The 13143-nt window shown below is 42.0% G+C and overlaps 1 protein-coding gene across 4 annotated transcripts in view; it reads right to left on the reverse strand.

Moving 5' to 3' along the window:
- Positions 1–11842, reverse strand: part of dph7 (diphthamide biosynthesis 7) — a 44872-nt gene extending 33030 nt beyond the window's left edge. For 3 of the 4 annotated variants that reach the window (XR_011882850.1, XM_072240539.1, XM_072240537.1), the window contains exon 1: positions 11766–11842. The gene's annotated coding sequence lies outside the window, so the exon portion shown is untranslated. Of the gene's footprint in view, positions 1–11691 lie in introns of all 4 variants that reach the window. The other variant, XM_072240538.1, reaches the window with a different exon arrangement.
- Positions 11843–13143: the final 1301 nt, after the last annotated feature.

Here is a 13143-nt window from a genome sequence, read left to right on the forward strand (position 1 = left end):
ATGGCACTACCATTCTGCATTATGCACCTAAGCAGCTCACGTCAAAATGCTTACAAAAGCCCTTGATAAGCACACATTTATGCAAGCGTTTTCCTTTTGTTTTATAGCCATGAAAACTGAATCTAAATTTTGTATATATAAACTAGCTAAATTTACCTTCAGAGACTTTTATTCTGAAAGAGAAAGGCATTCACATTTCAGCACCATGTAATCAGGATAACCAAAGCACCTTTAGATGAAAATGCAAGCTCCCATTAATCCCTTCCGACAATGTACTTTTCACTGTCTCCTCATACAAGTGATAACCTACACAATTCACTAACATTGATGTTTTATTTCCAGATTGCAATTTTGCTCCAGAAGTGTATTGTGGGTCACTGAAGCCCTTAGATGTGAAGTTTCCAATAGACTAATTTAGTTTTCAGCACAATTCTCCTGAAAGGAGTGATGCCTCAGAAGGACAGCATCACATCATTAAGGACGCTCATCACCCAGGACATGCCCTGTTCTCATGTTATCATCAGGAAGGAGGTACAGAGCCTCAGGGAATTTTTTCTATTCTTACATATAGCATTGTACAGCTGCTGTAAAAACAACAAATTTCACAACATATGCCGGAGATATTAAACCTGATTCTGAAATTAGCCAAATGAAAATAAAAAGAAACCCAATCACAAATAGTTTCTCACCTTTTTCACTAATTTAAAATCAAGCACACATCTTGATACTCAACCAGAACAAATCAATCACCATGGTGAGATTCACTACATTCATCCGTATCCATTAAGTTCAACCTTCAAAAAGACTCAAAATTAAACCTAAAATAAACACATTAATTGGCAATTGGCATAAAATTAGCACATTTTATTTCATTTGCTATTAAAAGAAAAACTGTAGTACTCCCATAATGTTAATAACAATTGAACACATTTACAGCATATTCAACATAGGAAACACCAGCGTGCCTCAAGGCTGTGTGCTGAGCCCTCTTCCGTACTCCCTTTTCACCTATGATTGCGTTCCTGTACATGGTTCGAACACCATAATCAAGTTTGCAGACGACACCACGGTGGTCGGCCTGATCAGAGAGGATGACGAGACGGCCTACAGGGATGAGGTCCAGCACCTGGCCGCGTGGTGTGCCAACAACAACCTGGCCCTTAACACCCAGAAGACCAAGGAGACCATTGTGGACTTCAGGCATGCTAGGAACCACACTCACATCCCCATCTACATCAACGGAGCTGTAGTGGAGTGTGTATCAAGCTTCAAATTCCTTGGTGTCCACACTTCCGCGGATCTCACCTGGTCCCTGAACATCCTGATCAAAAAGGCACAACAGTGCCTTTATTTCCTGCGGAACATCAAGAAAGCTCACCTCTGTCCCAGGATACTGATGGACTTTTACCGCTGTACCATTGAGAGCATACTCACCAACTGCATCTCAGTTGGTATGGCAATTGTCCCGTATCGGACTGCAAAGCACTCCAGCGTGTGGTGAAAACTGCCCAGCGGATTATCGGCACCCAATTGCCCACCATTGAGAACATCTACCATAAATGCTGCCTGGGCAGGGCAAAAAAGCATTATCAAGGATGCATCTCACCCTAACCATGGACTTTTTACTCTCCTCCCATCTGGTAGGTGCTACAGGAGCCTCCGCTCCCACACCAGCAGGCACAGGAAGAGCTTCCTCCCTGAGGCTGTGACCCTGCCGAACCTCACATCACAGCGCTAAACAGTATTGCACCCATATTGTACTGTCTTAGTACTTTTATATGTGTGCTGTAGTACTTACTTTTTATTCCGCAGTTATTTTGCAAATAACACTATTCTTTGCATTTCTGGATAGATGTTAACTGCATTTCATTGTGCCGAGTACAGATACAAAGCCAATGACAATAAAGTTGAATCTAATCTAATCTAAAAATGCCCCAATTTTTTCACAAAAAATTGATACTCCTGTACTTCCATAAATTAATGATTTTCTGGAAATCATTCATGCAGAAAATATTTTGAAGTAATTAAAGCTGGCAAGATTAGCTGTGAGGAACATACATATATTCTACACTCAATGGCCACTTTATTAGGTACACTCGTTAATGCAAACATGTAATCAGCCAATCATGTGTCAGCAACTCAATGCATAAAACCAGACCGATACAGTCAAGAGTTTGTTGTTGTTCAAGCCAAACATCAGAAATGGGAAAGAAATGTGTTCTAAGTGACTGACTGTGGAATGATTGTTGATGCCATATGGGGTGCTGTGGGTCATGTCAGAAAATGACGACCTCCTAGGATTTTCATGCAAAACAGTTTTTAAGAGTTCACAGAGAATGGTGCGATAAACAAAATCAACCAGTGAGTGGTGGTTCTGTGAATGAATACCCCTTGTTAATTGGAGAGGTCAGACGATGATGGCCAGATGGGTTCAAACAAACAGGAAGGCAACAGCAACTCAAATAACCACACGTTACAAAAGTGATGGGCAGAAGAACATTTCTGAACTCCACTGTTAGGTTCAACTCCTGTACCTAATAATGTGGCCGGTGACTGTATATATAAAATGGTACCACTCCACAATGTATGCAAAGTGCAGTAGCTTTCCATAGTAATCTTTCAATTTACCGTAAAAATATTTTTCACATAATTATTCAAAAGTTTTTCCATGCATTGTCTCTAACTCCAGAGCAGTAAGACACTAATTTAGAGGTTATGATTATATACACTGTACAAAGTTAACTTTACAGTAGGAATTGAGTGCATAGAAGCCTGTATATTTATATTGGTTGGTCTTTTAAAAATATACTTTGCTGTCTCCCTCATTTCCAACTTTCAACCTCTCCGTTTTTGGGCAGCAGCTCAAGGGGGTGGCTCACAACCAATTTCTGAAGGCCAGTGGGCATCAAATGTTTGGCATGGTGGTACATTTAAAAAAAAGAAAGTATTTCCTCTAATGGGGAATCCAAGGCTAAGTATAAACTAGAAATTAAAGGCAAAGTATTTGGGGACAATGTCAGAAACCAAAGAAAACTGGAACATTAGAACTTATATTCACCAAAAGCTGCAGAGGATAAGTCAAATGAAAATTCAATAACTAAGACTGCTGTGCTTAATTCGGACTAGAGTAAAGGATATATAGACTAACAGTGGGCAAAAGGAGACAGGATACTAGTTAACTACTGAAAAGCAAAATAATCTTAAGAGGCTGACTACTTATTACACCAACTCATACTGTATGTACATACATTTTAAACTTCACAGAAAAAACAATCAGAAATTGATGGGCTTTCCATTCTGAACAAGCAACTCATTCAGCTGGAATGACACATTAATTTTCATCCACATCCTAAAAATAAACAACTGCATCTAGAGATTTTTGTCCAATACAAAGCCAATGAAAACTCCATGTCAGTCACAAACTGAAATACCAAAGACTTTGAGGGGGGGAAACTATTTTGTTTAAAAAGTACAGCAGCATCTAACTCAGTTGTGACACTAACTATAACTAACTGTACGTGGTCATATCCTTCTATTACTTAACACACCGAGTCTAAATACACCACTGTGCAATAGGGTGTTGGACATCCTAACCAACAGATGTTAGATAGTCAGGATGCACAACCGCTCCTACTTCCCCATCATCCTCAACACAGATTGTGTGCTGAACCCATTGGGGTACACTCTGCCCACACCATGACTGCACAGCCAAATACCTGAGTAATCACGTTGTCAAATTCACCGATGACACGACAGTGCTGGGGCTCATCACCAACAACGATGAGACAACCTACAGAGAAGAAGCGGAAGAGCTGGAGGCCTGGTGCCAGGTAAATAACATCTTCCTCAACATCAACAAGACAAAGGAAATGCTTATTGACTTCCAGAGAAAGCGCATCACTCACACCCCTCTTTACATCGGCGGCAGAGCAGTGGAAACTATCAGTACTTTAAAAACCTCCTGGGAGTGCACACCTCACACAAACTCCCATGGTCCCAGAACACATCTTACACAATCAGGAAAGCTCACCAACGTCTCTATTTCCTGAGGATGCAAAAGAGAGCTGGATTATGCATATCTATACTGCAGATGCACAGTAGAAAGCATCCGACTTTATTCTGTGTCACCACATGGTACAGAATCTGCACTGTGGTGGACTGGAAGGCTTTACAACAGGTAGTCAAAACTGTCCAACACATCACCAGCATCAGCCTACCTGCCATCAAGTACATGTACCCAGAAAGATGCCAGTAACACCATGAAATATCCTACCCATTCTGCTCGTGGACTGTTCATTTCTATAAGAAAGGAGGCTATGTAGCATCCACACCAGGACCACCAAAATTCAAAATAAAATTTATCAGAGTACACACGTCACCACCTACAACCCTGAGATTCTATTTCTGCAGGCATGCTTTAGCAAATCTATACAGAACAGTAATTGTAAACAAACTGTGCAAATGTAGATATAAATAAATAGCAATAAACATATGAAATAACAATATAACAGAGCCCTTACATGAGTGTAGCTATCTATTTTTGTACAAGAGCCTGATGATTGAGGGGTAGTACTGTAACTATTTTTCAACTGGGTGGTGCAAGTCCTGAGGCACTTGTACCTTCTAGCTAATGGCAGCAGTGAGAAAATAACATGGCCTGGGTGGTGAAGATCTTTGATAATGGATGCTGCTTTTCTATAGCAACCTTTCATGTAGATATGCTCAATGGTTGGAAGGGTTTTACCCTTGATGTATTGGGCCGAATCCGCTACCTTTTGTAGGATTTTTTGCTCAAAAGACATTGCTGTTTCCGTACCTGGCCACAACGCAGACTCAAAAACAGTCACCTTCTGCAAGCAGTAAAGTTGATCAACAACTCCACCCACTAAACCATCCCTCCACACAATCCCCCATCACCACTATTTTAACATTTCCTGTCTGAGTCAGTTTATATACTCCTGTTGCTAGCATCAATTTATGGACGTACAATGTATACAAGCAATCCTGTGCATTTATATCGTGTTCTTTGTCTTATTTTTGTGTGCTGCATCAGATCAAGAGTAACAATATTTTTGTTCTCCTTTATACTTCTGTACTGGAAATGGCATTAAACCATTTTGAGTTCCTTGCCTGTTCAGATGTTTGTCTAAGTGCCGCTTAAATATTGCTATCATATCCGCTACTATATAAAAAAAAACGGAGTTTGTACATCTTCTTTAAATTTTCCCCTTCTCATGTCCTCGAGTGCTTGACTTATCACCCTGGGAAAAAGACTGGCTACCCTATCTAAGCATTGGTTAAACTTTATATATTTACACCAGGATATCCCTTTGCCTCTGATAACTCCAGATAAAACAGTACAAGTTTTATCAATAACAAATACATTCCAATCCAGCCCACATTCTGATGAACCGTCTTCAAAGTTATGCATCTCAAGTGCGGCAACCAGAAATACTCCATACAATACTCCAAATGTAGTTCAACCCATGTTTTATACAACTGCAATGAGAGCAAGCATTCCATACACTTTCTTTACCAATTGTTATCCATTTGTGTAGACACTTTCAGGAAGCCTACAATCCCTCTGTATATCAGTGCTCCTAAGAGCACTGCCATTTACTGTAGACTTGGCTCTTCCATTTTCACGCCCAAAACACATCACCTCACTCTTGCCTGGATTCAGCTCCATCTGGCACTCTCCCATGCAGTCCTTCCAGATGAAGCATGTACCTCCTGCAAGCTCGGTTACTGCATTCGGTGCTCTTGATGTGGCCTCCTCTAGGTTGGCAAGACAAAGCACGGGCTAGGTAATCGCTTTGCACTAGCTTTAGCATCTTGTAACCAATTCATACAGCCAAGAATCATATCAGATTTTACTCTCATTTTCATCAGGCCAGAGTGTTAACTTGTCTTAGACTCAGGTGAGGAAGATCAGCTGAAGTCCCCACTACTGAACCCTATCCAGGGTATGGGAACATCAAGGAAGCAGACAACAAATCTCTGCTGAAATGAACTACATTAACTCCAGCAAGAGAAAACGTCCCCTAGATAAAATAGTTATTCAAGAAGAAAGGATTAGACAAGTAAAGCTCAATATGACACATTCCGCTCCACAGCACAAACAGGAACAACTTTAAACACTGGCATGCTATCTATGCAAAAACCACATCAAAGAGATTGCTGCATAAATATTTCAAAATCTTGGCAGCATTGTGGTTAAATTACTGGACTTGTAATTTAGGAAAGTATACTTTAATTTAAATTTCAACAAATAAAATGCTGTTAGCAGTTGTGACCATGAAACCACCACAGATTTGTCACAAAAAATTCACTGGATTCCCCAATTTTCCTTTTTTTTTAAAAAAAAACATAAGACCACCCACACTTGCACATTTTATTTATTAAAGATCTTCTATGTTAAATGGTGTCACTTCCAACTTATCTTCATGGACAGGTCAAAGCATTGTTTTCCATGACGTGGGATTCATGTCCAGCTCATTGAACATCTCCCATTAAGCAAGGGCAGAATTCATTCATGATATCTGCCAGTTCTGTTTACTTTCTTTGAAGGCTGCCAAAGCTGGGTCAAAGAGGAAGGACTCCAACATCTAATGTATCCTATAGTACAACCCATCTCAACACCAGGTTCCTACCCAGTCTGGGCCACGTGCAGTTCAAGACTCATGACAACATTGTTTATTCCGAAGTAGCCATTAAGCCACAATTCAAGGACCTCAAGGCTGGGCATGAAATACTGTCCTTGCCACATCCTACCATAACATAATCCAAGCAACAAAGAGACCATGGAGCAACAATCAACCTGATGAGGGAAATCAGCATCCGAGGGGTGAGGGAAGCAAGGGAAAGTGGGGTAAATTGTTACCTTTGAGTCAAAGACTTACATCAGGACTATCCAGCAAATATTCAGGGTGCTCAAATGTTCAATCCACTTCAGCAGGTTCTTAAACACAAAATATGCAGATGACGAAAATCAAGAGGAACAAAGAGGAACAAACACAAAATGCTGGAGGAGCTCAGGTCAGGAAGGCCCTATGGAGGCGCTCTGGTATTTTGTGTTTGTTTCTCCAGCAGATTGTTTCTTGCTCCAGATGCCAGCTTCTGCAATCTAGTGTCTCATATACTGAAACATACTTTGCCTTTTAAGTACTGACACATTAAAAGTTGCATTAAGACAGCTGCTCTCACAAAGTGAAACAATACTGCCTATTCCTCCAGATAAGAGCAATTGGCCAGAAGAAGCGGGCTTAAACTAATTTGGCAGGGGGATAGGAAACAGAATGATAGGGCTGAGAATAGGGCAGTTGGTTTACAAACAGATGCAGCGTGTAGTTAAATACAGGCATCCATTAGTCTCGTGAGATCATGGATTTGCACCTTGGAAGGTTTCCAGGGCGCAGGCCTGGGCAAGGTTGTATGGAAGACTAGCAGTTGCCCATGCTGCAAGTCTCCCCTCTCCACGCCACCGATATTGTCCAAGGGAAGGGCATTAGGACCCATACAGCTTGGTACCGGTGTCGTCACACAGCAATGTGTGGTTAAGTGCCTTGCTCAAGGACACAACACGCTGCCTCAGCCAAGGCTCGAACTAGCAACGTTCAGATCACTAGACGAACACCTTAACCACTTGGCCACGCACCAACACAGTAGTGAGACTGTGAAAAAGGACCGGCAGATGACAGGGCAAAACTGCAAGTCAATGGAATGAGCTAAGTGGGGCACAGGGGCAAAATTGAAGAGGGTGAAGAATACAGGACTGAAGGTGTTATATTTGAATGCACACAGTAGACAGAATAAGGTTGATGACCTGGTAGTGCAATTAAAGATCGGCAGGTACAATATTCTGGCATCACTAGAGTCATGACTGAAAGAAGATTATAATTGTGAGCTTAACATCCAAGGATACACCTTGCATCAAAAGGCAGGTAGGTAGAAGGGGTGGGGTGGCCCTGTTGGTAAAAAAAAAAATGAAATCAAATCCTTAGTTAGCATAGATCAGAAGATGTAGAATCCCTGTTGGTAAAATTTAGAAAATGCAAGGGTAAAATAACCCTGATGGGAGTTATATACAGGCCTTCAAATAGTAGCCAAGATTTGGGTTGCAAATTACAACGTGAGATAGAAATGGCATGTAAAAAGGGCAATGTTATGATAGTTATGGGGGATTTCAATATGCAGGTATACTGGGAAAAATCAGGTTGGAGTTGGATCCCAAGAGAGGGGAATTAATAGCATGCCTACAATAAGGCTTTTTAGAGCAGCTTGAAGTTCAGCCCACTAAAGGAAAGGCAATTCTCAATTGGGTGTTGTGTAATGAACCAAATTTGATTAGAGAGCTTTAAGGTAAATGAACCTTTAGGGGACAACGATCATAGTATGATGGAATTCACCCTGCAGCTTGAGAGGGAGAAGTTAAAGTCAGATGTATCAGCATCACAGTGGAGTAAAGGGAATTACAAAGGCATGAGAGGGGAAATGGCCAAAGTTGACTGGAAGGGGACACTAGCAGAGGTGATGGCAGAACAGCACTGGCTGGAGTTTCTGGGGCAAATTGGAAGGCACAGAACAGATACATCCCAAAGTAGTAGTAGTATTCGAATGGGAGAATGGGGCACCATAGCTGAAATTGAAGACAACAAAAAAAGTCTTTAAAAAAAAAGGGCAGATAATATAGCAAAAATGAGTGGGAAATTAGAGGATGGGAAGCTTTTAAAAATGAACAGACGGCAATTAAAAAAGCCATAAGGAAAGAAATGATGAAATATGAAGGCAAGCTAGTCAAAAGAAGGTTTTTTTCAAGATGAACTGTATAAAGAGTAAAAGAGAGGTGACAGTGGATATTGAACCGCTGGAAAATGACACTGGAGAGGCAGCAATGGGGGACAGAGAAATGGGAGACAAACTAAATAAGTATCTTGCGTCAGTCTTTACTATGGAAGAGTGTAGCAGTGTAGCAGGAATTTGAGTGTGTCAGGAGGGAGAAATGAGTTAGCTGCTATTACTAAGGAGAAAGTGTTTCAGAAGTTCAAAGGTCTAAAGGTAGATAAGTCACATGGACCAGATGGACTATATCCTAGGGTTCTGAAGGAGGCAGCTGAAGAGATTGTGGAGGCATTAGTAATGATTTTTCAAGAATCACGAGATTCTGGAATGGTTGTGTAAGACGGGAAAATTGCAAATGTTATTCCACTCTTTAAGGGAGAGGGAGAAGAAAGGAAATTATAAGCCTGTTAGCCTGACTTCAGTGGTCGGGAATATGTTAGAATCCATTATTAAGGATGAGGTTTCACTGTACTTGCAGGCACATGATAAAATAGGCCAAAGTCAGTATAGTGTCCTACAGGGGAATTCCAAATCTGTTGGAATTCCTTGAGGAAATAACAGGCAGGAAAGATAAAGGAGAGTGAGTGGAAGTTCTTTACTTGGATTTTCAGAAGGCCTTTGCCAAACTACCGCACATGAGGCTGCTGAACAAGAGCCTGTGATATTACAGGAAAGATTCACTAGCATGGATACATTGGCTGACTGGCAGGAGGCAAAGAATGGGAATAAATGGCACCTTCTATGGTTGTTGCCAGTAACTAGTGAACTGGGCAGGGGGGGGGAGAGGAGTTGTGACCATTTCTTTTCACATTTTATACGTCAATGATTTGGATGACAGAATTAATGGCTGTGTGGCCAGATTTGTGGACGATACAAAGATAGGTGGAGGGCCAGGTAGTGTTGAGGAAGCAGGGAGTCTGCAGAAGGACTTGAACAGATTAGGAGAATGAACAAAGTGGCAGATGGAATATAGTGTAGTGAAGTGTATGGCCATGCACTTTGGTAGAATGAATAAAGGCGTAGACAATTTTCTGAACCAGGAGAAAATTCAAAAACCGGAAGTGCAAAGGGACCTGGAGTCTTCGTACAGGATTCCCTCAAGGTTTACTTGCAGGTTGGATCGGTGGTAAGGAAGGCAAATGCAATGTTAGCACTGATTTTGAGTAGACTAGTATACAAGAGCAAGGATATAATACGGAGGCCCTTAAGGCTTGGTCAGACTGCACTTAGGAGCTTTGAGTGCGTTATTGAAAAATATGTACTGGCATTGAAGAGGGTCCAGAGGAGGTTCACGAGAATGATCCCAGGAATGAAAGGGTGAACATATGAAGTGTTTGATGGCTCTGGGCCTGTAATTACTGGAGTTTAGAAAGGTCTGGATAGAGTGGATGTGGGAAGGATGTTTCCTATAGTAGGTGAATCTAGGCCCAATGGGTACAGCCTCAGAATCAAGGGACGTCCATTTAGAACAGAGATGAGGAAAAATTTCTTTAGATATTTATTGCCACCGACACCTGTGGAGGCCAAGTCACTGGGTGTATTTAAAGCAGAAGTTTATAGTTTCTTCATTAGTCAGGGCATTGAAGGTCACAGGGAGAAGGTAGGAGAATGGAATTGAGAGGGATAATAAGTCAGCCATGATAGAATGGCAGAACAGATACAATAGACCGAATGGCCTAATTCTGCTCCTATGTCTTATGGTCTAAGCTGGATACCACACATAATTGCTGAGCTAGCTAAATCATATTCCTAGAAGATTCCTGCCTCCAATATTTCAGAACCAGTAGTCATCCAACACAATGTTAACTAAGATGAAAACAATTTGTAACTTTATTGTATTTGAGAGATACAGCACGGTACAGCCCTTCCAGCCCTACGAACTGCACTGCCCAGCAACCCACCTATTTAATACTAGTCTAATCACAGAACAATTTACAATGACCAATTAACTTCTAATCCTAATATTCAAATTCTAATATACAAACCTGAGATTAATTTTCTTGCAAACATAATCAATGAATCCATAGTAGAATAATAACCATAATAGATTCACCGAAAGACCACACCAACTTGGGTGCGCAACCAGCGTGCAAAAGACAGCTGTGCGAATTAAAAAAGAAAAATAAATAAGCAAAAAATATCAAGAACATAAGATGAACAGTCCTTGAAAGTGAGTCCATAGGTTGTGAGAACATTTTAGAGATGGGGCAAGTGAAGGTATCACTTCTGGTTCATGCGCCGGATGGATAAGGGGTAATAGCTGTTCCTGAAGCTGGTGGTGAGTCCTGAGGCTCCTGTACCTTCTTCCAGGTGGCAGCAGTGAGAAGAAAGCATGGCCTGGAGAATACCTACCTACTAGGTCTGTGAGAAAAACACGGTCACCTGGAGGAAATCCACATAGTCACAGGAAAAACATAAAACTCCTTACAGGCGGCACCTGAGCTGAACACCGAACTCTGGAACATACCAAACTGTAATACAGTACCAACACCTTAACCGCTGCGCTACCGAATTGCCCTCATGATGCGCTCCGCCCCAAACCACCACCACCCCTTCGGCTTCTCGCTGGAAATGATTATGTTTTTTAACAAACTACAAGATTAGAGTCTCCTCCCCCCCACCCCGACCTATTTATTTTGGCTTCTGCCCTCCCCTCTTCCTCGTCATTCCTGCTGAAAGGTCTTGGCACGAAATATCGATTGTTCATTTCCCTCTGCTTGACCCGAGTTTTGTGTGAGTGTGTCTTAATCCAGATATACAACATCTGCAGTTATCTTTCGTGCTTCAGGACTCGAGTCCCCGCTGGCCCCGCCATTCACCTCCCGGGTACGGGCGCCTGCGCGCACTCACCACCCGCCTCCGCCGCCACGAGCGGCGCGCACCGCCCCCGCACGCGGCTCCCCCTCGCACAGCTCGGCACTCACCCTCCCGCCGACTGGCTCGCGATCGCGCACCACCTTCCTCCCCTCGCACTCGCTCTCTTCCGGCAGGGCGGTCCTGCTGCGCCTACGTGATTGGCAGCCGAAATAGCCAATTATAACAAACGATAAGGTGGCCCGCCTTGTGACGATGTCGGGTTCGCGTCGTGACAGACGAGGGCAGTGGTCCCTCGCTGCGGTGTGTGTGACTTTTGCTTCCATTATAGCGAGATGTAGTTTTGCGCAATAAGCCATTGAACTTAAAGTCGCGGAATTGTTACGACACTGAATCAGTGGAATTCTGTCCCTCCTGTAGATTTCAAAGTTAAATATTTGAAATAATACAAAGTGTTGGAAATAATAGCGCAAAGACGTGAAAATATGCAGATGTTAGAAATCCAAGCAACATACACAAAATGTTGGAGGGTTGTGTGTGTTGTGTGAAATAGTAAAGTAGGTCGAGCAGAGTCAATAGAGGGAGAGGCAATTCATGTATTAGGGCAACTTCCTTTCATTGGGGTGGGAGACGTTACTCAACAGAGATGTTCTAAACTGCAAAGGGAGAGACCAAGAGAAGAAAGGGTTTACGAATGGTGGCGTGAGGTGAGAAGAGTTACTAAATGTAGGAGTTTAGAAGAAACAGTGAGGCACGGGCTGGGAGCATTTAAGAGAAGGGGAAAGACAGGCATATCTCAATGCACCAGGCAGAAGTACTCAAATGTGACACCACAGGACAGCAGGTAGGTAGGTGATTAGAGGCTATTATCTTTTCTAGACGTTAGAATCAGATAAAGCAGAGGACTTTTGAGTATAAGGTTATCAAATCTAAGCTGCAGAAAAATATTCTGAGCATGTGATGTTTTGCAGCTGCCAGGATGTGAGGTAGTATGAGCACTGAGTTCAGTAGATAAACTAAATTGGAATAAGTGCAATTAAATCTCTGCTTCAGCTGACACAAACCAGAATTCAAGATGCAAGGATGATCCTTCATTAGCTGTCTGATCTTTGGCCTTTTAGACTGTATTAGTGAAACTGATCCTGAACTTAAGGAGCAGCATTATCTTGAACAACAGGAATTCTGCAGATGCTGGAAATTCAAGCAACACACATCAAAGTTGCTGGTGAACGCAGCAGGCCAGGCAGTATTATCTTGACATTGTTTTCTGCAATTCCAGATCACCAGCCTTTCTTCCATTTGTGTCAGAAACGGACAGTTCTGATGAAAGGTCATTAACTAGTAATGTTAACTCAGTTCTGCTCTCAACACAAATGCAACTAAATCCAAATTTAAATTCCACAGCTCTCATTGTGGGATTACAATTTTGCTCCCTGGATTTAATCTACAAACCCCATTTCCAGAAAAGTTGGGATATTTTCCAAAATG

This window comes from Mobula birostris, chromosome 22, assembly GCF_030028105.1.
Source record: "Mobula birostris isolate sMobBir1 chromosome 22, sMobBir1.hap1, whole genome shotgun sequence".
In the NCBI taxonomy this organism is placed as follows: Eukaryota; Metazoa; Chordata; class Chondrichthyes; order Myliobatiformes; family Myliobatidae; genus Mobula; species Mobula birostris.